The sequence below is a fragment of the Ascaphus truei genome, chromosome 2 (genome assembly GCF_040206685.1).
Source record: "Ascaphus truei isolate aAscTru1 chromosome 2, aAscTru1.hap1, whole genome shotgun sequence".
NCBI lineage: Eukaryota > Metazoa > Chordata > Amphibia > Anura > Ascaphidae > Ascaphus > Ascaphus truei.
Window position 1 is genome coordinate 35,167,355 of NC_134484.1, and position 24,758 is coordinate 35,192,112.

The 24,758-nt window shown below is 45.9% G+C and overlaps 1 protein-coding gene across 10 annotated transcripts in view; it reads left to right on the forward strand.

Annotated features, from left to right (window-relative positions):
- The window catches only part of CYRIB (CYFIP related Rac1 interactor B), a 166,363-nt gene that overhangs the window by 55,043 nt on the left and 86,562 nt on the right, over positions 1-24,758 (forward strand). For 4 of the 10 annotated variants that reach the window (XM_075582033.1, XM_075582041.1, XM_075582023.1 and 1 more), the window contains exon 1: positions 11,010-11,190. The exons of 2 other annotated variants lie outside the window; for them this stretch is intronic. The gene's annotated coding sequence lies outside the window, so the exon portion shown is untranslated. Of the gene's footprint in view, positions 1-11,006; positions 11,191-24,758 lie in introns of those variants that run through there. 4 more of the 10 variants (XM_075582062.1, XM_075582057.1, XM_075582056.1 and 1 more) reach the window with 2 other exon arrangements.

The following is a 24,758-nucleotide window of genomic DNA, read 5'->3' on the forward strand; positions in this document are numbered from 1 at the left end:
GAGAGAGTGCAGAGAAGAGCCACCAAATGAATAAAGGGGATGGACAATCTAACTTATGAGAGGCTAGCAAAATTAGATTTATTTACATTAGAAAAGTGGCGCCTGAGAGGGGATATAATAACTTTATATACAAATATATTTGGGGACAGTACAAAGAGCTTTCAAAATAACTTTGGCAGGTTTGTTAAAAAAAAGGTTGAACATCTTTTTAGAAAGGAGAGGTATACAGGGATATACCAAATAAGTATACGTGGGAAGGATGTTGATCCAGGGAGTAATCAGATTGCCAATTCTTGGAGTCAGGAAGGAATTTATTTTTCCCCTTATGAGATATCATTGGATGATATGTCACTGGGGTTTTTTGTTTGCCTTCCTCTGGATCAAATACTGTAAGTATAGATATAGGATAAAGGGCCTCATGCAGAGAGCATCGTTATTTCGAAATTCGCCATTTTTTGTACAATTTCGCGCAGAAACCGGCAGAAAATGGCGAGTTCCGAAAAACGCGCCATTTTGTTTTTTCAATTGCTAAAATTCGCCTCGCGGCTGGCGAGAACCTCCATCTCGCCATTTTTAAAACTCTCCGAATGCAGAGAGGTGCGAACGGCAAGTAGCGGCTGTTCGCGCCAAAAAATGGCGCGATTCTCGCATTTTTGCCGCGCCAGGAAAAGATGGCAAGATGGCGCTCGCCGCCTATAGTAAAGGGGAAAAAAAAGGCGCGAATTTGTTTTTACACGTTTCTGAAGCGCGCATCTCGCCAATTTAAACTCGCCACACGCATCCATGTTAAACATAGCAGAATTCGCACTTTTCTGCATATGGAGAATAAAACTCTCCAAAAAAGCTACTTTTTATGAAATTCGCCAATTTTAAAATTCTATGCTCTCTGCATGAGGCCCTAAGTGCTATTTCCCTTCTCTATCCTCTCTGCATAAGCCCCAAAGTATCTGTTGTCTAAATTTAGCATAGGCTGAACTTGATGGACGCATATCTTTTTTCAACCTAATCTACTATGTAACTAGCTTGCACACTTGAAGAACTTTGGCTGCTCTTGTACTTTTGCTAAATGTTGCAAATCGGATTTTCAGAGTGACCAAGATTAAGTGGTACCTCGAGGGTTGTGTGATGGGATCGTGTCATTCGTGACTTGTATCCAAACATAGGGCCTCATGCAGAGAGCATAGAATTTTAAAAGTGGCGAATTTCATAAAAAGTAGCTTTTTTGGAGAGTTTTATTCTCCATATGCAGAAAAGTGCGAATTCTGCTATGTTTAACATGGATGCGTGTGGCGAGTTTAAATTGGCGAGATGCGCGCTTCAGAAACGTGTAAAAACAAATTCGCGCCTTTTTTTTCCCCTTTACTATAGGCGGCGAGCGCCATCTTGCCATCTTTTCCTGGCGCGGCAAAAATGCGAGAATCGCGCCATTTTTTGGCGCGAACAGCCGCTACTTGCCGTTCGCACCTCTCTGCATTCGGAGAGTTTAAAAATGGCGAGATGGAGGTTCTCGCCAGCCGCGAGGCGAATTTTAGCAATTGAAAAAACAAAATGGCGCGTTTTTCGGAACTCGCCATTTTCTGCCGGTTTCTGCGCGAAATTGTACAAAAAATGGCGAATTTCGAAATAACGATGCTCTCTGCATAAGGCCCATAGACAAAAAACCTGCTCCTTGATCTCAGGAACCATCATGCATAATATGGTTATGATATCTTAAGAGGTTTCCAAATGCATAGCCTTTCCAACATATATAGTAGAATTACTAAAACCAGCATTGCATGTTTGCAATCTGTTATAGCATTGATCCCCACAGTAGATCATTATACACATTAATAGATGATAGGCCAATCTTATTGTTCAAAGCTTGCTTTTGTTTTTTTCCAGAGAACTATCGTAAAGCATCCATTGTTTAACGTTTTAAGCAGAATTACATACATTTTTTTATCTACTGTATCAAAACATTAAAATATTTCCATCCTTCAATATTAGTGTAGCCTTATAATGAAGGCATGTATGTATATCTTTATATTGCACCATCTATGTACATAGTACTTCACAGCAGTAATACACGTGATATAATAATATAACATATCATGGGAATAAGCGCTTCGGAAATAAAAGTAACGTTAGGAAAAGGAGTCCCTGCCCCGAAGAGCTTACAATCTAAGTGGGAAGAATGTACAGAAACAGTAGGAAGGTGATTTGGTAAGTGCGTCTGCAAGGGGCAAAGGTCGATGTATAGTTCTCATGAGATATATAGTTCCTAATGACTGCTGATATCACCATGTGTCCCACAGCCAATATTCCTAGTGACGGCTGATATCACCATGTGTCTCACAGCCAATATTCCTAGTGACGGCTGATATCACCATGTGTCTCACAGCCAATATTCCTAGTGACGGCTGATATCACCATGTGTCTCACAGCCAATATTCCTAGTGACGGCTGATATCACCATGTGTCTCACAGCCAATATTCCTAGTGACGGCTGATATCCCCATGTGTCTCAGCCAATATTCCTAGTGACGGCTGATATCACCATGTGTCTCACAGCCAATATTCCTAGTGACGGCTGATATCCCCATGTGTCTCAGCCAATATTCCTAGTGACGGCTGATATCACCATGTGTCTCACAGCCAATATTCCTAGTGACGGCTGATATCCCCATGTGTCTCAGCCAATATTCCTAGTGACGGCTGATATCACCATGTGTCTCACAGCCAATATTCCTAGTGACGGCTGATATCACCATGTGTCTCAGCCAATATTCCTAGTGACGGCTGATATCACCATATGTCTCACAGCCAATATTCCTAGTGACGGCTGATATCACCATGTGTCTCAGCCAATATTCCTAGTGACGGCTGATATCACCATGTGTCTCACAGCCAATATTACTAGTGACGGCTGATATCACCATGTGTCTCAGCCAATATTACTAGTGACGGCTGATATCACCATGTGTCACAGCCAATATTCCTAGTGACGGCTGATATCACCATGTGTTTCAGCCAATATTCCTAGTGACGGCTGATATCACCATATGTCTCACAGCCAATATTCCTAGTGACGGCTGATATCACCATGTGTCTCAGCCAATATTCCTAGTGACGGCTGATATCACCATGTGTCTCACAGCCAATATTCCTAGTGACGGCTGATATCACTATGTGTCTCACAGCCAATATTACTAGTGACGGCTGATATCACCATGTGTCTCAGCCAATATCACCATGTGTCTCACAGCCAATATTCCTAGTGACGGCTGATATCACCATGTGTCTCACAGCCAATATTCCTAGTGACGGCTGATATTGACATGTGCCCCACAGCCAATAGTTAGATGGAACGGGGTCTAGCAACTAGGCTATTTGCACCAAACAATAACTAGAAAACGTAATATGTAATCAATCATTAAAAATTGGAGAGAACCAATATGTGTGGTGCTAAAGACCAAAAGCAGATAGCATTATATGCTAAAAGTGAACAATGTTCCAAATATAGCGGATCTTGGCACGTAGAAAATGAATAAGTAATTAGGTAGGTAGTGTAGCATACTCGTCTGGTGGCCTCACAAACCGTAAGTGCAGAGGTTTATCACAGACAGTCCAGAAACCGCAGCATATATAATCACTACAATCCTGTTGAAGGGGATAATGTCGTCACATGGACTCACTAGTAAAGTGCAGCATCAAGGACGATGATCCCTTTGATCCAAAAGATCCTGGGTGTGCTTCCGTTTGTAGAGTTGGATACAGGAAAGTGAAGAAACAGAGCACTACTTATGGAAACAAGTAGAATAAAAAATGGAGAATGCATATTCTATAAAAGAATTAAGTTTCTTTATTGGTCATGTAGACAAGCTAGCGAAGGTGTCGCCTCCCCCCCAACGCGTTTCACGCCTAAGCGTTTATCAAGTCCCTTTAGCAAGGCTTAGGAGTGAAACGCGTTGGTGGGGCGACACCTTCGCTAGCTTGTGTACATGACCAATAAATCAACTTAATTATTTTATAGAATACTCATTCTCCATTTTTTATTCTACGTGTGTTTATTCTAAGTAGTGCTCTGTTTCTTCACTTTGCTGTATTAAAAATTGAAGAACTGCTAAATTAAGAAAATGAAGCCGGGTCTCGGGGCAGTTCAGCTATCACTTGCCGCATAGAACACCACAAAGGCAACATTCCTGGCCAAATGAACGAGAACATGAAACTTTGTCAGAAATAGAATGTATGCGCATCAACGGGTATGAAATGCATTGTCCAAATACGGCAACTGATGCTGCACATTCAAAAATGAGTGGACCCCCGAGACATCGGCAAGTCATCTGAAATGGAAGTGTATTATATTACAAACAAAGGCCAGTCCTTTTAATGAAACATTTTACCTTAAGCAACCAAAAGTCACAATTGTATTTGCCGAGAACGTTCTCCTCCTGCAGTGGAACTCCGGAAGCTGCCGCTGTTCCATTTTGCTGTAAATAGGAATCAGTTTATACTGCACTCTCTTTATAATAAATACTCAGCGGCATAAGTAACATTTCCTATAGTTATTAGGCATTGCTCACTGTGTCCCTTTTGTTCAGATATCGTGTGTTAATAGATTTTAATCAGTGGTTGGAGTGCCTTAAAACAGGGGTGCTCAACTCCAATCCTCAAGCCACCCCCCCCCCCAACAGGTCAGGTTTTCAGGATATCCTAACTTCAGCACAGGTGGCTCAATCAGTGCCTGCTTCAGCACAGGTGGCTCAATCAGAGGGTCAGTCTTTGACTGAGTCTAAGGCATAAGGGACTGTGTTATAGGTCTTTTACAGTTCTGAACCAATTATGGGGTAAATTGTGGTTCAATGACCACCATTATGCAACTCTGGTATCTCTATAAATATATATATATATTTCAAGATGCGGGACAGTAAAACGTGTCTTTGTCCAGCTAAAAGTCATTTTTTCATGTTGAAGATTACAGTGCGTGTGTAAGTTGAGCCTAATACCGTTTTGCAGACACAATAAATTGCTACACCAAAGAGCTTACTATCTAATTGTGTGTCTGGGACATGAGTGGATAAAATAACGAGAAATGTTACATGGAGTCGTCACTGGCTTCTTGATCCTGCGTTCTTCCACTTCAGATGTCTCACGCTTCATGAAATCTCCTCTACTCTTACACAATGCTTTGGTTTGCCTTACCTTGCGATAGCCCATTACTCCACATTCCTTGTGAACCTTCTAACCCCCCTCAGGCCTTTCTATGAGACGTTGTCTAGCTGCCTGGGATAGCTCAACATGACCGACAGAATTGATGAGACTTCAGTTCCAGTTTAATTATGTCACTGACCGACTTGGGGGGGGGGGGAAGTCAATAAACAAAAGTGTGTGGATGAGAGAAGCAGAGGATTCTGGGAAAAACAACCACATTGAGTGGCAATTCTGACAACCAGCGCTGTTTTTAACTCTGTAGCTTTTGAGTGTCCTTTGTGCAATAAATATAGGTTACTATAAGTCCAGCAGGACTCAAATGCAGAATGCACCTTCTAGGGAAAAGAGTAGGCAGTGCATGGACATATGCAAGACCTGCTATCCTCGGTGCCGCGGATGAACAAGCAAAAGTTTGTGTTGTGCTGGGAATGTCTGCCGGCATGGAGCTTTGGGGGTCCATGTTTCTGAATGAGACCCCCCCCCCCCGCAGCATTAATCCTTCGGTGCAGTGGCACCGGAGACTGTCTGTAGTCCGTGCGACTACGCGCACGACGCAAACAAAAGGCTGTACCTCCGCGAGGCAGGCTATAGAGTGTGCGAAGAAGACAAACAGTTTTGTGTTTATCGCCCAAAGCCAGTGTCACGTGCGTGGTTCAGCCTATGAGGGTGAACCGCTCACGTGACGTCACGGCCACGCCTCCCCATCGCTGTGGATCACAGGCCACAGATCGCTTGGCCGACAGGCGACGCCATGTGCCTCTTCGCGCGCGCGCGACTGCACTATGGACTTAGCCTTAGGCTTGTTACATCTATAGCACGTGTCTTTGAGGTCACGGCTATAGTATTCGAGAACTGATCTTGGTTAATAATAATAATAATAATATCGCCTCTAACTACATTTCAGACCATCTGGGCCTGGCATAAGGTTGACAGCGGGGGAACAGTGAAAATACTCCTGTAGTGTACTTTGCAATAAACCTTTTCAGCAAACAGAAATATGAGCCAGGACAGCACAGTGCTGTGGACAGCAAACACTGTGCTTGCACCGGGCAATGTATAGGTGCAGCTCTCTCACACCGTGTCACCAGATCTGCTGCCCATGTTACATCTAATGCCAGTTCTGATAGCAAGAGGTTCCCCTCTGCTTATGTTCTGCCCTTGTCCCTGAGCTGGGCTTCAAATCCTCTGCCAATGTTGTTCTGAATTAACATTAAAAGTGCATGCACGCCTGGGTTAGTCCCCCGAGTGCCGGGGGGAACTTGCCACACATTGAAGCCCAAATTTAATTAGCAGTGCTATTCTACATTGCTCTTCTTGTGTCGAAAAAACACAGTGCAACCAATTCAACCGCGAATGGACTAGCGCCGCTCAATACATATGGGCCCAAGTACCATCATTTAATGCAGGGTTCTCAACTCCAGTCCTAAAGACCCCCCCCCAACAGGTCAGGTTTTAAGGATATCCCAGCTTCAGCACAGGTGGCTCAGTCAAACACTGAGCCACCTGTGCTGAAGCAGGGACTGATTGAGCCACCTATGCTGAAGCAGGGAATAATTGAGTCACCTGTGCTGAAGCCGGGACTGATTGAGCCACCTATGCTGAAGCAGGGAATAATTGAGCCACCTGTGCTGAATCAGGGATATCCTGAAAACCTGACCTGATGGATGGTCTTGAGACCACTGATTTAAGGGATTAAACCAAAAATAAACATACATAACAGCAACATTTCCTTTCTTTTTATAGTCACATTATGATGTATTCTATGTTATACAAATTAGGCTCTGTCTATTGTTAGAATGGAAATGTATGTACTGCATGTGCAAATCTCCTCTCTAATTGCTAGTACTCGCCAACTCATCAACAAGCTCAGATCAAAAGTGACGATGTTGGGGACAGATTGTTGAGGTGACAACGTTTTTATTATTGTCATGATAATATCATCAGATTATGTATTTTAACCAATCTGGTGCTTCACGGGTTAATGTGGTTACCATTTGTTTTAAAAACACAGAGCAATATTCTATGGTCTGTTAAATCCTTAGCCGGGCCTAGTTTTAGGATTGATTGAATCTGCAGGTAAGGGCATCTGTTTTGCCAGAGATGAGATTCATTATTGGCCCCTCTAACATCCAAGTAAACAGGACACTTTTAGAGGTGCTTACAAACGCATTCTCTGCAGGGTTCTACGTGGAAATATGGGACAGGGGAAATAACTCTTGCATCAGCCTATAAGTACAAAATCTATGTGCAATAGGGACAATGTAGAAATTACAAACAAGAGAACAGATTGTTCTCTCTTGTTTGCAATTTAAGCAGGGTTCTGCATGGTTCAGGGGGTGTGACTATTAAAGTATTCCACAAAAGAATGAATGTATTAAAACTAAGGATATCAGGTGATAACCTCTATCTTTAAAGTATAACGTACGGATATCTGTAATCATTGCAAGGAGTCGCGTGCAATAAGACCACACACTACATGGGCAAGAGGTACCAAGCACAGATATCCATTTGTGACTCCAATTTAAGAGTAAGACGGTCAAAATTAGTCTTGTTACATCCATCATAACAGCCTATATCTCTACTGATATGATGCACATGTGTTTAAATACTAGAGAAAGAAAGTTATGAGTGCATTTATATATTGAAGTAAGAACTTAAACGTCGTCTTCAGGAGTACTTTTCTCTGTCCTAAAACCATCAACCTTTGCAGCGGATTTACGACAGGGGTGGGCTTATGTTGTTTTCAAAGGGGAAAATAATGGGATATAGGGCTTGCCCTGGAGTTATTTCAGAATTCAACATAGGTGTGTTTGGGACTAAACACATGAATTATCATATTTCTATGCCAGTGAGCTCTCTGGGGGAAAGCGTATGACATATGGTAAGATACTGTATAGAAATGTCTGTGTTATGTTGAATCCTGTTATTTTAAGAAACTTTTCTGCATTTATTGTAACTGTATGTTCTTATACTCATTTTTCTGTAATCTAAGCCCTGTATTTTTATATATATTAAAACATTCATTAATAAGTAATGTTTTGGGGCTCTAAATGATCGGATGCACGCTTTGTAGAGTATTTATATTTTTGGACACATTTTGCTACAACAGATTTGTGTGTTAAGTGCATAGTTTTTTTTCTATAATAAACAGGAACCGGAGACCCTGGCAGATATATATTAATTATACATTTTGCATAATTTCTCGGGTGGTGGAAGTGTATAGATCTGATTGCACTTGAGTAAGGGGTTAATATTAACTAATTGAAAGTACCTTGCGCAGGAGAAAGGTGAGTTGGCTAGAGTAGCCGTGTGTATTAACCTTGGTTGCATATCTAAGTCACGTGCTCACTTGTGTGCTATTTGTGACAGATGGTATATGCGGATGGATTGAGGGGAGATATTGTTCATTAGAGGGACCTTTGCGAACGTGAAAAGTGGTCCAGCTAGAGAGCTGTGTATTAACCCTTGTCCCGTATGCAGGTCACGTGCTCACAGGTGTGCCGTACGTGACAATTACAAATTATGAAACGTGTTTAGGAAATCTATTTGAACAGCTGAATTCTAGTAAAAGCGGATGCCTCTTCAAAGGGGAAATTCTATGCAAACATTAATGAAAGTTAGATTGATCTTCTATTTTAGGAATTAAATAAACGCTCTCTGGCAACCTAACAAAAATAAGAAAATTATATTGATTAAACTTTTGGGCCATTGAGATTGTAAGCTCCTTTGAGCAAGGACTTCCTTCCTATTGTCTCAGTTTATCTTAACGTATATGTTCTCGTGTCATACAGTGTTATTGCCCTCCCTCCTAAATTGTACTGCGCTGCGGAATAGGTTGGCGCCATACAAATAAAATACAATAATTTTAAATTCTGTAGAAGCATTTATGGGGGGCAAGCCATGCAACGCAGTATTGCTCTTTTGACATTAACCTTCACTTTAACTGTGCAATGAAACAAAAAATAAGATATTTCTAAAAGAATGATTGAGCTAGGTGTTTTGTAGCAATTAATTGTCAAAGAAAGCAAATACCTTTTTTAAAAATAATGCAATCACAGGTTTTAAAATGGTAAAAGATATAAGCACTGTGGTAAAGTTATATGAATGGAGAGGTAAACAAAATGCTGCCATTTCTGACACTGCAGATGGTGGAGATAATGCATTGTGTTGGTGTTTCAGACTGATGCCTCCTTATCGCACAAAAAGCACAAACAGCAGAAATCTGTGGTTTTTTGTGTGGTTGTCGGCTGTTTTAAAACGTCGGGAAAAGGAAGATAACATGTTTGTCCTGTTCTCTAATAACCAAATGAAACGCGTCAGGAACCTCCATACCATGCATTACAGAGAAGCAGTGGCCGTTATTCGAACAAATTATGGTGACGTTTTCGTGTGCGCTGCTGTATTCCGCGCGGCATTAACGTGGCCAATCACCCAGGCACACGTGTTTATCGCGGTTGCTTTGTTTGAATTTCATGGATTGTGTGCAATTAAATGCAATGAAAGGAATTGTAATGTGTACAGTACTGTGCTACTGTGTCAATTTCAGGTGTTTAAAAACCAGAACACTAAAATGCCATTTTTTGCACTCGCGTCTAAAGGCGGTACGGTTGGAAGAAATCGCTCGCCATGACATGTGTATTCCGAGGTATACACCGCAAGAATAACAGTTCTTGCTAAGCACCTGTAAATGACCAGTCGATTAAATACAGCTCTCCCTACATTAGAGGATATGAGAGATTTTTGCAGGTGCAGCAGTGTTAGGACCTACAGATGGGCCACAGTGTGACATGGTTATAGGCATAAAATACATCGGCCAAAGCATTGAACTAAATGACCCTTTCTATAAACAGATTAGTATTTAACTATATAATATGTCAAGTTAGATGTAGCACTGGGCCTTTTTGTCTTTTGTTGTAACTGTATGTCTTTATTTATATAGCGCCATTAATGCACATAGCGCTTCACAGTAGTAATACACGTGACAATCATATAAATAACAAATAAGACAAATAACAGATCATGGGAATAAGTGCATCAGACATAAAAGTAACATTGTAGAAGAGGAGTCCCTGCTCCGAGGAGCTTACAATCTAATTGGTAGGCAGAATGTACAAAGACAGTAGGAGGGAATTCTGGTAAGTGCGTCTGCAACTGGCCAAGCTTTATGTATCGTGTGTGTAGCTACTCGTATGCTTAACTGTGTATGAACTCAGCAATTTCTCCCTGGATCTGTTATCTTATTGTGTACTGTGTCCTAAGTGCTCATCTGCCTTTCTGCAGCGGCTTCCTAAATCTTTGGCGCTTATGGGACACCTATAAAGCATCAAGCAGCTTGTACAGCCAAGCATGCGTGTTAAAAGTATAGAGCCTGCAACCCATTCAGGGATAGCTCTGTTTGTGTAAAAAGCAAATGAGGTCAACAATATAATATGCTTGCAAATTGACTGTTAAGAAAAATACTATGAGCATGAAGGATTTTTGCATTGACAAGTATTTCAGAATGAAAAGGTGATGATATGATCAAATAAATACGTTTTTGAGCCGCCCCGTAATAATGGCTGCACACACAGTGGCTGCCCTCCCCAAGATGGCGGTTCAAGCGTTTCTGTATCTGTATTTATTCTCTATCTGATTTCACTTGCGGGAGTTTGCCACCCTTAATAAGGCGTTCACTTGGTCTATTGACAAGGTGGCACGTTGAACGCCGCCAATCCCAAAATGTCCGCCAATCAAAAAGGTCCGCCAATCCCAACATGTCCGCCGTCAGTACACGCTGTTTTGCTTCCCCGACGTCATTGTGGTGCTTGGACTTTCTCCGCCCTTTCCTGTGTGCGCCGCAGCGACACCTCCCACTAGGCAGGCGAGGAGGCGGCGCTGGCGGTGTGAGCGTGTGAGCGTCAGAGCCGGGAGCCGCTCGGATTTATCCCTGCATGAGAAGGAACCTGTGCAGGGAGGTGATGCACAGACACGAGGCCTGAGGACCCCCTTCCTCCCCATCAGGTGAGGATAAGCCGCTCCCTACCCCCCCCCCCCCCCATCCCGGGCGAGGAGACGCAGGGCATCGTTGAGGAACTGGGGACCATGGGGGCTGCAAATGTCTTGTTCTGCCACTGTGCCATGATCCTGCCCTCTCCCTGCCACTGTACCCTCCTTCCTGCCCTCTCCCTGCCACAGTACCCGGATCCTGTCCTCTTCCTTCCACCTTTACCCTGCTTCTTGCCCTCTCCCTGCCACAGTACCATGATCCTGTCCTCTTCCTTCCACCTTTACCCTGCTTCCTGCCCTCTCCCTGCCACTGTGCCATGATCCTGCCCTCTCCCTGCCACTGTACCATGATCCTGTCCTCTTCCTTCAACGTTACACTGCTTCCAGCTCTCTCCCTGCCACTGTACCATGATCCTGCTCTCTCCCTGCCACTGTACCATGATCCTGCTCTCTCCCTGCCACTGTACCATGATCCTGCTCTCTCCCTGCCACTGTACCATGATCCAGCTCTCTCCCTGCCACTGTACCATGATCCTGCTCTCTCCCTGCCACTGTACCATGATCCAGCTCTCTCCCTGCCACTGTACCATGATCCAGCTCTCTCCCTGCCACTGTACCATGATCCAGCTCTCTCCCTGCCACTGTACCATGATCCAGCTCTCTCCCTGCCACTGTACCATGATCCTGCCCTCTCCCTGCCACCTTACCCTGCTTCCTACCCTCTGCCACTTACCCTGCTTCCTGCCTTCTCCCTGTCACTGTACCATGATCCAGCTCTCTCCCTGCCACTGTAACATGATCCTGCCCTCTCCCTGCCACCTTACCCTGCTTCCTGCCCTCTCCCTGCCACTGTACAATTATCCTGCCCTCTCCCTGCCACCCTGCCCTCTGCCACCGTACCCTGCTTCATGCCCCCTCTCGGCCACCGTACCCTGCTTCCTGCCCCCTCTCTGCCACCGTACCCTGCTTCCTGCCCCCTCCCTGCCACCGTACCTTGCTTCCTGCGCCACCGTACCCAGCTTCCAGCACCCTCTCTGCCACCGTACCCAGCTTCCCGCCCCCTCCGTGTGACTGTACCCAGCTTCCCGCCCCCTCTCTGCCACCGTACCCAGCTTCCCGCCCCCTCTCTGTGACTGTACCCAGCTTCCCGCCCCCTCTCTGCCACCGTACCCAGCTTCCCGCCCCCTCTCTGCCACCGTACCCAGCTTCCCGCCCCCTCTCTGCCACCGTACCCAGCTTCCCGCCCCCTCTCTGTGACTGTACCTAGCTTCCTGCCCCCTCTCTGCCACCGTACCCAGCTTCCTGCCCCCTCTCTTCCACCGTACCCAGCTTCCTGCCCCCTCTCTGCCGCCTTACCCAGCTTCCTGCCCCCTCTCTGCCGCCTTACCCAGCTTCCTGCCCCCTCTCTGCCGTCGTACCCAGCTTCCTGCCCCCTCTCTGCCGCCGTACCCAGCTTCCTGCCCCCTCTCTGCCGCCTTACCCAGCTTCCTGCCCCCTCTCTGCCACCTTACCCAGCTTCCTGCCCCCTCTCTGCCACCGTACCCAGCTTCCTGCCACCTTACCCAGCTTCCTGCCCCCTCTCTGCCACCGTACCTAGCTTCCTGCCCCCTCTCTGCCGCCGTACCCAGCTTCCTGCCCCCTCTCTGCCACCGTACCCAGCTTCCTGCCCCCTCTCTGCCGCCGTACCCAGCTTCCTGCCCCCTCTCTGCCGCCGTACCCAGTTCCTGCCACCTTACCCAGCTTCCTGCCCCCTCTCTGCTACCTTACCCTGCCCCCTTTCTGCCACCCTACCCTGCTTCCTACCACTTTATCCTGCTTCCGGCTCCCTCCCCCCACCTCCTTACCCTGGTCCACTTTACCCTAATCCTACCCCCCCCCCCCATCTCTGCCACCTTGCTCTGGTCCTGTCACTTTACCCTGCCCCCTCTCTGACACTTGCCCCTGCCATGTATCTGTCTCCTTATTCTATTCCTGATACTGCATTACCTTTGCCTCCTTCCCCCCCGTCCCAATCCGGCCTCGGTCCGTTGCTCTGGTTTAATTCCTTCATTTCTGTACTCTGATTTCTCTTGGGAACGGTTGCCGCCCGTCACACGGTCCTGTCCCACGCATTGCTGTCCTGCAGTGTTCATATCCCAAGCTACACATGACATTGTACCTTTTTGTGACATTACCATGGTTCAATCTTGTCTTGACTGGGACCCCCTATTCATTTGTTGTATTGCCGCCTGACCTTTCGCCTTATCCAACCCTACGCATTTTCACCCCCTGCAAAAGAGATATGTAGCTGCTGTCTCTCTGCCCCTGATTTCTGCAGATATAAATCATTCAGTATTTCATTTCTTCCCCACGGGGATAATATTATTTGGGAACGACATCAAACAAATATGCAAATATGTCTTACAGTGAGCTGCAGCATAACCACTCTTAATGTTTGGGGTTAATAGAGGAAATATTGCGTCAGATTGGTATAAGTATGTTTTGTCAAACCGTATAAAAGACAAGTCGGGCATTAAAAAAAAATACATTTATTAATGTGCAAAAAATTACGTTTCGGTCCAGGTTCGGACCTTCATCAGGGCTTTGTGCCCGACCTGTCTTGTGTATTATCTATTAGGATTATGGCAAGTATGGCCACTGCCTATTGATTGGTTGCACCTACTAAATATATATCTTTTTTCTATTGTGTTTTTTCATTATTCATTTATTTTTTGTGCCTGGTCTATACGTTTTTTCTTCTAAAATAGTTCATCATGTTTAAAAAGGAGATTATTTTGTTTAGCGCTGACAGTATATGCAGCGTGGTACATAGCGCTGACAGTATATGCAGCGTGGTACATAGCGCTGACAGTATATGCAGCGTGGTACATAGCGCTGACAGTATATGCAGCGTGGTACATAGCGCTGACAGTATATGCAGCGTGGTACATAGCGCTGACAGTATATGCAGCGTGGTACATAGCGCTGACAGTATATGCAGCGTGGTACATAGCGCTGACAGTATATGCAGCGTGGTACATAGCGCTGACAGTATATGCAGCGTGGTACATAGCGCTGACAGTATATGCAGCGTGGTACATAGCGCTGACAGTATATGCAGCGTGGTACATAGCGCTGACAGTATATGCAGCGTGGTACATAGCGCTGACAGTATATGCAGCGTGGTACATAGCGCTGACAGTATATGCAGCGTGGTACATAGCGCTGACAGTATATGCAGCATGGTACATAGCGCTGACCGTATATGCAGCGTGGTACATAGCGCTGACAGTATATGCAGCATGGTACATAGCGCTGACAGTATATGCAGCATGGTACATAGCGCTGACAGTATATGCAGCGTGGTACATAGCGCTGACAGTATATGCAGCGTGGTACATAGCGCTGACAGTATATGCAGCGTGGTACATAGCGCTGACAGTATATGCAGCGTGGTACATAGCGCTGACAGTATATGCAGCGTGGTACATAGCGCTGACAGTATATGCAGCATGGTACATAGCGCTGACAGTATATGCAGCGTGGTACATAGCGCTGACAGTATATGCAGCATGGTACATAGCACTGACAGTATATGCAGCGTGGTACATAGCGCTGACAGTATATGCAGCGTGGTACATAGCGCTGACAGTATATGCAGTGTGGTACATAGTACAGCAGGGTTATGCCTGTCGCAAACAGCTGAAAATCGACATTTCAGTGCCGGAGACACAGGGAGAGAATGGCTGACTGTCTGCAATGTGTCTTTAGATGTGAAGGAGTCGTGTAACTGCATCATAAGCTCTCTTTGTCCATTGTGTCCAATACAGTGAAGAAGATTGTAAAACGGACATGTTTAACTGTTCATTCCTTCACCTGGTGTAGTCATTCACACAGGGGGGGGGGGGGAGAAGTGTGGTGTAGCAGTTAAAGAGCTTTGTATGTCTCATTCCAGCACAGGCCACACTCTGTGTGTTCTTGGGCGAAACCCTTAATCTCCCTTTGCATTATTATTACCCAATTACAGGTCGGTAGGCGCATACAGTCCCTTTCTCCCATCTCCCTTTGAGAGGCTGCCATGCATACTAATTGAAAGGCGCTGTGTGAAAGCGAGGTATTATTTCCGCTTGTTATTACAGCGTAGCTGGCGGTCATTCCTCTGTGGGGTATAAACCATCCACCTATTTTGCAACCTCAAGCACATGTCCTGCTATTATATGGTGATATAAATACCCTGATTAACAGACCCCGTCTTCTCTTTGCATATGTGCTTACTTAGCAATGTGTGCGGATGGTGCCTGCATTTTAATGCAGCAGAGTAAAGGCATTTCTGTTAGTGCACAGGCAGAGCAGCACACACTAATATTGGGAAGGACAGGCTACACAGTGACATACCGCACATTGTTCTCTTTGTCTTGGATATGGGCACAACCTAGATTTTGTTGTGGTCTTTTAAAATAGTTTTTTGTTTTAACTGCATTTATTTTTGTATTCATTTAGTCACTTTTCTCTCACATGCCGTTCCTTCCCCCCCCCCCCCCCCAGTGCTACACAGCAATCTGTGGCAGGCATTTCGGTTGTTAATATAGCTTTAAGGCGTTAATATACCAGCACCTCTATACAGAGTGCAGGAAGATTGATAAAAGGCGGTCAGATACTCAATACCCGGTTGCACTATTCCAAAGAAGGGGCAAAGGCATGATAATAAAGCATTTGGCTGAAATTAACATGGGTGGTCATCTTTACTGTGCCCCTCAAATATTTAGCATCACCATTTTTATTTTGTTCAGTAAGTGCCAGAGTATTTTCAAAACACAATAACAGGATAAGATGTGGATTGTGTTGACAAACAGTTGACCTTTTTGGCTAGGTTGAGGACTTGGTATTACACTTTTTGGCACAAGTGTAGGTTGGCCTTGAAATCATTGTTAGGAAGTGTTTGTAATAAATATTAAGGCCTTGAAGAAGCAGTTCATGTTGGGTAACTGAGACAATTGGCATTGTCCGGTAGTTGGAAATGCAATACTGACAATCTCTGCACTTCAACGCGTGGCTCTCGTATGAGAACAGCGCAGCCTTTGAAGTGGTGGATCTGTTCTGGATCCCAGCATTAGCTCCTCAGGATCGTGGATTAGCCCCTCCATCCCTCTGTGCCTCGTACATTGTAAGCTGGCATGTACTGTGCCTTGCAATTATATGCGAAGCACTCCAAGCACTCGATCTGTCGATATTTATTACTGGCGGCTTTGAATACTACCTATTACACAAATGAATCCTCAGACTCGTAAAGCATAACGGGGATGGATAAATGGCTGGCGCCTGGATTACGGGCAGCGATGTCTAAGCCTGTCAATCACCGCTGCGCTCCCTAGCGACAGTCGGATCTGGCGCGCTGAGACCGGTAGTGGCGGTGATTGACAGGTCAAGTCACAGCTGCGTCGCTCAGTGAGGAGGGGGGAATAATCCTCATCAGAGGTACTGCGCAAATCTAGGTGGAGGGGGTGGAGCTAGTCTGAGCCCTTCTGTAGTCTACCCTGCTTCTCTGTGACAGCTCTGGGAGGGTGAGGGAGGGCGTCTCTGTGTGGGTGTCAGTCACCCACATTAAACCCCCTTGCCCCCATGTGCCTAAGCTCTGGCTCCTAAGTATTTGACCATCCCTGTTTTGTTTTATATTTGCTCTTATTTATATATTGCAGAGTATACTACATCAGACAGAGAAACTGATAGGATCAGTCTGCACAGAGGGCATATAATATTAGCCCCTTGGTACTTGGAATGGTGACGTTAATGATGCCAATGCAGTGTATGTTCTTGACGTTGGTTTGTGGTGGCATGGCTGTGCACTGCTGCTCACGTGCCCATGACACGCAGGCGCCCGGCCACAAAAGCATGGAACGTGGCCATTTTATTAGTGGAAACATGCTGCATATTAAAGGCTGGTATTTCCACATTTAAAATCTTGTGTTGTGCGTGACATGGGGCTTCTTTGGGGGTTGTCAGTTATGGCTTCAGCCCAACCAACAGGGAACAGTTGCAGGGCATTTTAGTGACACGCTTTTTATACGTGTGTAACTACCATTTATTAATGCAGCTGCTGAGTTAGTTTGGTGGGCTTGCATCTAAAATAACCAATATGTGCGGTATATCAGCACCAGTAGGGACACAATAGTGGGGGTTTGATGCTGGTAGCCAAGTTCGGGGGTGTAAACGACTATAAATGTTGGATGAGCCGGGCAATATAACATGTTTGCGAAGTAGGTTTTTATATACCACAGTGAAATACTGTGTGATAGGGGAGAGGAAAAATGTAGTATAACTACTATGGAAACATACCATATGTAAGGATCTTTCTGGTTAAATAAGGTTATTTATTGAGCATACCGTTGGGAATCTGTAGAATAATATCAGGTTAAATATAAAAACAATACTTATTTGAACTATCGAACATGGAAAATGGACACAGGATTCAGCCGTTACTGAATCATTAATGGATGTTGTGAGAGCACCTTAGCTCCATAGTTGGAATTATAATGTAACTAACATGTCTCTGCAAGCAACAGTAGCAATGCAGTGTGTAGAAAAAGCATATAGAGTTACACAGAAAACACAGAAGACATAGAGCATATATACTTAAATGAGAAATAGAAGGGTGGTGCTGAACTGCTGCTTTAGGTCCGATGAAACTATAATAGGATGTGATCATTTTATTCATTGGAAAGTTTGGCAGTATCATTGTAGTCGGTAGTTTGTTCCTGATCTAGTTCCAGCAAATTGGAGACGTTCACTAGTGCCTGGGGTTGTAATCTCCCCGCTCCTGGAGTTTTGTAGCGTTTATGCTGTGTACAATCTCCGCTCTCCTGAGAAACGCGTCACTAATTGTGATCACGGTGAAAGGTTTTGGCCTCCATCGCTATTCTTTCAGGGGAAATCTGAGCCTTTCCTGAGATCTGAAAAGAGTGTACACACTTTCTCTCTGCTTTATCTCCCTGTAATGGCTATAATTGTATTAATGGCAAAAATACCTTTTTATTAGCAATGGATGGTTCTTCTGATTTGCTCCTGGAGCTTTAAAACCTTGACGAGCTGGAGGTGCAATTGAGTGATTTTTGCAAGCGGCAATGTAGTAATGTTGCACGTGTGAGCAGGCACTGTATGTGTTGGGAGTAAGGACACAAAATACAGGTGGTGTATTTTGGATTGCTGTTGGAGAGACACTTTGCATAAAACATTTTGGAGCTTTAGCGTATTTAGTTCTTCCCCTGAAATCTTCGTGCGTGCGATATGTCAAATGATATATTCACTTTGGTGCTGTGGACACTTAGCTTTACTAACCAATCAGGATGTATTGGCTCTTTCATTGGCATGTAGGTTGGATTAGGTTAGTGCTTTCCAACCTTTGATACCCTGCGCACCGCCAACTTGAATATTTCTTCTGCGAACCCCTTATTCATCTTATTTCCTACTCATCACAGTATTGCTAGTAAAGCAGGGTGACAGATCCCAGGCAGTATCGAGTCCTGAGCTAGTGGTTTGAACAAAAGCCTCAATAAGGCCCCAAACCGCACCTCCGTGTGTGCAGGCAGCATGGGTGTCACAGCTGTCAATTACTGTGGGAGCTTCCAAAGTCACGCCCCACAATGCCTTGCCATTGTGGTAACAGCATTGTGGGAAGCTCCTGCTGTGTTTGACAGCTATACTACCCACTCTAACATGCACTTTGGGGCCTTACTTAATGTGCAGTACACACACAGACCCACTTATTTAAACCCCCTGAGCAGGTTATTATGTTGGAGGAGTCCAAGATAAAGGTTTTATCTCAGACGGTTCATACATTTTCAATTGATGGTTGTGTGTGTGTGTGTGTGTACACAACAATCTGCCTGTATTAGTTTTGAGTGCTCGGGCAGCGGGAGGTAATGAGGATTCTTCCTCTTTAATGCAGACTGTTTTCATCACTCCAGGATAGGGGGGGACATGATCTCCCCGAGAACACAAGCAAAAATCTGATCATTGTAACGTTCACTGAAGAGTTTATCATAATTAAGGGGTTAACATGGGTACTGGCCCACTGTATGTTTTGTGTGTGCTCCTGTGCATGTGTGTCAGTCAACGTGTTCCCCAAATAGGGGGCTGTATATTGAAGTGTGTACTCTGCTATATATGTGACATGAGAACCTGTTTCTTCCAAGAACAAGAAGTCTTATTGAATGCAAAAGGATTTGATTGTTCTCGTGTGGTTTCTGGTAGCTTAGCAAAACGGGGACTTTCATTTCAAATGGAAAACGTTCTCTTTTAAAGCCACCACGTTGGGCTGGTAAGGCGGAGAGTTAGCAGTCGAACAATTTGCAAGACCATAAACACCAACTCTGTTGGGAGATGGGAAGAAGCCGTGTGCCCTGTCTTATCACAGTGACAAAGTTTTAGCGTGATGCAGTGGTTAAAACGTCAGAAGTTTATTATTTCTCATTACTTCTCATTTGGTCCGGTTTTTTTTTGTCTCTGTTACTGTCCAATCTGATGACAACTTGTCTAAACTCGTAACATGTTGAAGAAAGCTGCGTACACAAGGAAATCCTATTACTATTGCAGTTCTACCGTGCATGCTAAACACACACACACACACTATAGATTTGTGCTCCGTAAACAGCCACTTATCCAACAAGATGGTTACCCAAAATCTGTCATCGCTAACATGTACCCCTGCTGCCTACCTGGCCGTGTTGCCAACTACTGTATAATCCTAGCGGATAAACCAGTGATGTTATTTATGTGGGTTAGTTGGGCACTGCATGTGCAAAGGCTGTCTGCTATATACTGTATGTAGTCTAAGCTCTAAGAGACATGAAAGTTGGTGTATAGAGGGACTCCGAAGCCTCACACAGTGTGACACACTTGTATGCTACTAGGAGTTTTACAGGACAGTCATACTGTGCTTCCTTTAGGCTGCGCTTATAGCGACGCTGCGGTTGCTGGAAACTCGCGTCGCTTCTATAAGCGCGCGCGACGGCGGCAATACATTTTGTTTTGTCGCGTCACCGTCACTGTAAGCGCAGCCTTACACGGTCACACAAACTGTAACCTTTCCATTTTGCCGGTTTAGACGTTCCTGCTTTGCGGTAAAATGTTACCTTTCCCTTATTTGCCATGTTTTCAGTTTCCTGGTCATGCATCAAAATACTTTCAGGTTCCTATCAAATAATATAATTACCCCCAGTGATTTGCAGGATACAGTACGTTGGTACTGAGATTTAATTGTGTTCTATGATGGGTAGAAACAAAGTAGCAAAGCCCCCCTACTGTACAATTGACAGCAAAGACAAAGAACCTATGCAAGTATCTGGATTCCTTCCACAGGCCCCAAACCTGCCTCTTTCAGCCCATTGTTACACATCTTGCGCGGTTAATGCAGCATTCCTGCCTACTTTGGCTATTGTTGCTGGAGCTCCTTCCTGGATGTTTAAAGATAATAATAATAGCATGTTCTTGTATAGCGCTGCTAATTGTACGCAGTGCTTTACAGAGACATTTTTCAGGCACAGGTTCCTGCCCAGTGGAGCTTACAATCTATGTTTTTGGTGCCTGAGGCACAGGGAGATAAGTGACTTGCCCAAGGTCACAAGGAGCCGACACCGGGAATTGAACCAGGCTCCCCTGCAGCAATCTCAGTGTCAGTCAGTGTCTTTACTCACTGAGCCGCTCCTTCTCCCAGTGCCCAGTTATCCAATAGGAGGCTGCAACGTCATGCCCCCTCTCCCCCCGTATGACTTTGGCTTTCTATTAGCCTGCAGGATTTGATGGCCATTTTGATTTCCCCTTTGGGGAAATCCACTATCTCGTGAACTGGAGGGCCAACAGAGCTAAGAAAAAGTGCAGTTCCTCTCTGGAGGACCCCTAATTTGAATAGTGTAGGGGGGTGTATGTGTGATTGCTGCTTAGAACTGCAGACTTCTAGATGCATGGGTTTACTTTCACTGTACGGTGAAGGGTTTCTGCCAAATTCCCGGCGCCTGTGCTGTGCGCAGCGATTACTGACCTGTCAATCGCTGCTGCACTGGCAATACTGCTCCCCAGCGACATCAAAGCCAGAACGGGCACGCTGGGACCTGCAGCCGCGAGGATTGACAGGTCAAGTCACCGCCACACAGCTCAGTGAGGAGATTGGGGAGGGAGGATAGGCGAAGTCTCTTGTACTCTGCCCACCCCTGCTCAATGCACGCTGTGGGAGGGGGCATCAGTGTCCGTCCGTGTGTGTGTGTGTGTGTGTGTGAGAGAGAGTGTCTGTGTGTCACCGATACACACTGACACAGACACCGATAGAAGGGCAGGTGGCAGCCAAATGTGCGCCCCCCCCCCCCTTCCGTGCACCGGGAACACTGGCTCCTAAGTATTTCATATGTTTTTCCACCCCCACCCATAACCCCGCGGTGTGCATGTCTTGGGACCTCTTTACACATGCAGCATTCCCTATGCAGAAGCAATAAGTACGCTCACCATGGCAAGTCCAAGCATTGCTATGCAAGCTGTGTTATGTGATGGGTAAACATGCATGTTTTTACCTTCATCAATAACCAGAATCACTGCCCTCAAAAGTAAGCACGGTTTGCCCTGGGAGGGGGGGGGGGGTGTAAGATTTTTGGTCATGTTGAAGACCTGTAGATGCACTTTTGTATCCTGTAAAGTGCAATCTTTTGCAGGACCACATTGAATTAACAGCACTGGCATGTCTTCTAGAGTTAAAGATGGTAGACCCCTTAAATTCAGCTATGGCCTCGGGCATGGTCAGCGCTTAGGCGCTGACTCGTGCTGAGGCGCACTGCTGCTCGGTACTGAGCCCCTGCAGCCGCAATGAGAGCGGCTTTAGCAGGGGCTCGCGCACGCTTCCGCACGCCTGCGGAAGCGCGTGTCTTACCAAATCTTTAGTTTCTGCGCTCGCCGGAGTGCAGGGCCGGTCACGTGAGCGGATCGCTCCGTGACGTCACTGGCCCGCCCACGGATGGAGCGCGCTCTAAGGCCAGGGAAAGCACCGCTTTCCCTCAGCCTCAGCGCGCCTCCGCACGACTTCAGTCTCTATGGACTAAGCCTAAGTGTAAGTCTTTTGAAAATAATATATTATATTTCCACGGTAAACATACATTGGGAGTTTTGCAATCTGTACACTCATTGATAGATGATATGCAGGGAACTTGCATGTTTGTTTTGTTTAACACTGATCACATTCCAATTACTTGGGTATATACAGTATGCTTGTGTGTTAATTGGCATCGCCTGTTGTGCGAGGTTTTGGTGCCAAACTACACTATTTAAATGTGCTTTGTGTGTTACTATGCACCTAACGAAAGGTCCACGTGGGACCTGAGACGGTGTCTTCCCACTGCTCTTGGCTGTCACTTTAATTGGAGAATTGCATTGAACGTGTGAGTAGACCTCGACTCTGTATCTCTGTCCCAGAGGAGACCTGCACTTTGAAGAATTTTTGGTTATTCTAATTCCTTTACAAACGGACCCAAAGAACAAAATAAACCGTCATTTTTAACAGGACACAGATAAGAAAAATGTGTACTTTTATGGAAGCCAATTGAAGATGGCTTTTAAACCCTTTTGTTGGGCGGCCTCTTTAATGGGGTGTCTCCAATTCCTGCATCTTCTACGATGCTGAGACACAATATTTACACGAGACGTATTTTCAACCTGTGCCAATGGACTCAAATGTAGGAAAAAATGTTGGGTGTGAGGCAGGCATTTATATTTTGTTACACCTGAACATACATTTGTGCTTTTGTGAACAATTTGACAGTTTTCAGCTGGGATAATAATTCTGTGGATAGGGCTGCAGTGTGCACAGCTCGGAGCGGACAGGGGTTGTTGCCCTGAAGCGCGCCATCTAATTCTGGCTCCCAGAAAATGACTCTCACACAAGTCCCAAGTTCCTGGCACTGGGATTAGAGGACCCGCTTCCTGTGTGTGTTCCCCGCATTACTCTATTCGGAAACGAGAAACTACTTCTGCATTCTCTTGTGGGACATCTGTGTCTCAGGTACCTAATGTTAAATTGGCGTATGACAATGTTATGGTGGATGTTCACATTGATATAATTATTAAACATGTTAAGGTGACATGGTACAGAGTTATTGCAAATCCATGGATATGGATGCAGTGATTCCGATTTGAAGTACTATTCAGCAACTGAAAATATGACGTGAGCACATTCACGGCAGACAGATCTGTAACTCTGCTTTTCACCATTATCTAGCACAGGGGGGGGCGCAATCTTTTTTTCCCCTGCGCCCCCCTGCTGGCCTTCCCCCTCTTCTTGACCCCCCCCCCTTACCTTGATTCAGACGTCATGACGTCACATTGTCATGGCAACGTGACAAGCACGTGCCTTCTGGAAGCACGCGCGGGGCCTCTGTAAACCCTGTGCCCCCCACTTTGCGCACCGCTGTTCTAGCATACAGTGCTTCCACTGCAGCAAGGGATTCTGGGAAGTGCTATTCACAAACTAAACCATTGTGCCACCTCCCAGGAGTAAATAGTTTGTACATTTGGTGACTTTGCGGTTAACTCCTTTGCTGCCAGACGAGCCTACGACACATTGGCAGTGCCTGCTGAAGACCATTTGATCTATTCTCTCTAATTCAGTTATTTATTATGGTCTATCTCTCTGATTCCAATAAACTATAGATTGTAAACTCTCCCATCTGTGGTTTCACACTGCATGCATTGGTCTGGCCATTATTGTAGTCAGCCCTCGGCACAGCCATAGGCCTCGGCCAGGCTCCCTGCTTGCTTACTGAAGCGCGCTGAGGCTCAGGGAAAGCGGGTGCTTTCCCTGGCCTTGCGGTTGATTACCGCACGCGCTGTCAGGGGGGCGGGCCGGGGGCAGGCCAGTGATGTCACGGAGCTGGTTCGCCCTCATTGGGCGAACCGCTCACGTGACCGGCCTGTCGCGCCGGCAAGCGGGGGGATTTTAAATTCCCCAAAGACCTGCACTTCCGCGCGCTTGCGGAAGCGCAGGTGAGCCCCTACTAAAACCGCTCTAATTGCGGCTGTAGGGGCTTAGTGCTGAGCGGGAGCGCGCGTCAGCGCGCTTCCGCTAGCAAGCAAGGAACATGGCCGAGGCCTTAGGCTGAGTCCATGGTGACTCAGCCCGTGCGGAGGTGCGCAGAGGCTGAGGGAAAGCGGGTGCTTTCCCTGGCCTTGGTTAGCGTGCCGTCGGGGGGCGGGCCAGTGACGTTATGGAGCTAGTTCGCCCTCATTGGGCGAACCACTCACGTGACCGGCCCTGCACTCCCGTGAGCGCGCAAATTTAAAATGTTACTAAGAACTACGCTTCCGCACGCTTGCGGAAGCGTGCGCGAGCCCCTGCTAAAGCCGCTCTAATTGCGGCTGCAGGGGCTTACTGGTAAGTGAGAGCGCGCCTCATGCCTGAGGCCTTAGTTTCAGCTTTCTAAAATAGGAAATGTGCCCTGCAGAAGCCACTTCCTGAGAGCGTTTTAGGTTGAGCGATGTATATGATGTGCTGCATGCGTGCGGGCCTCTAAATGAATTAGGTCACTCCGTGGTTTTGTACGCTAATAGATTTTGATTTAATGGGAGAGGTCATT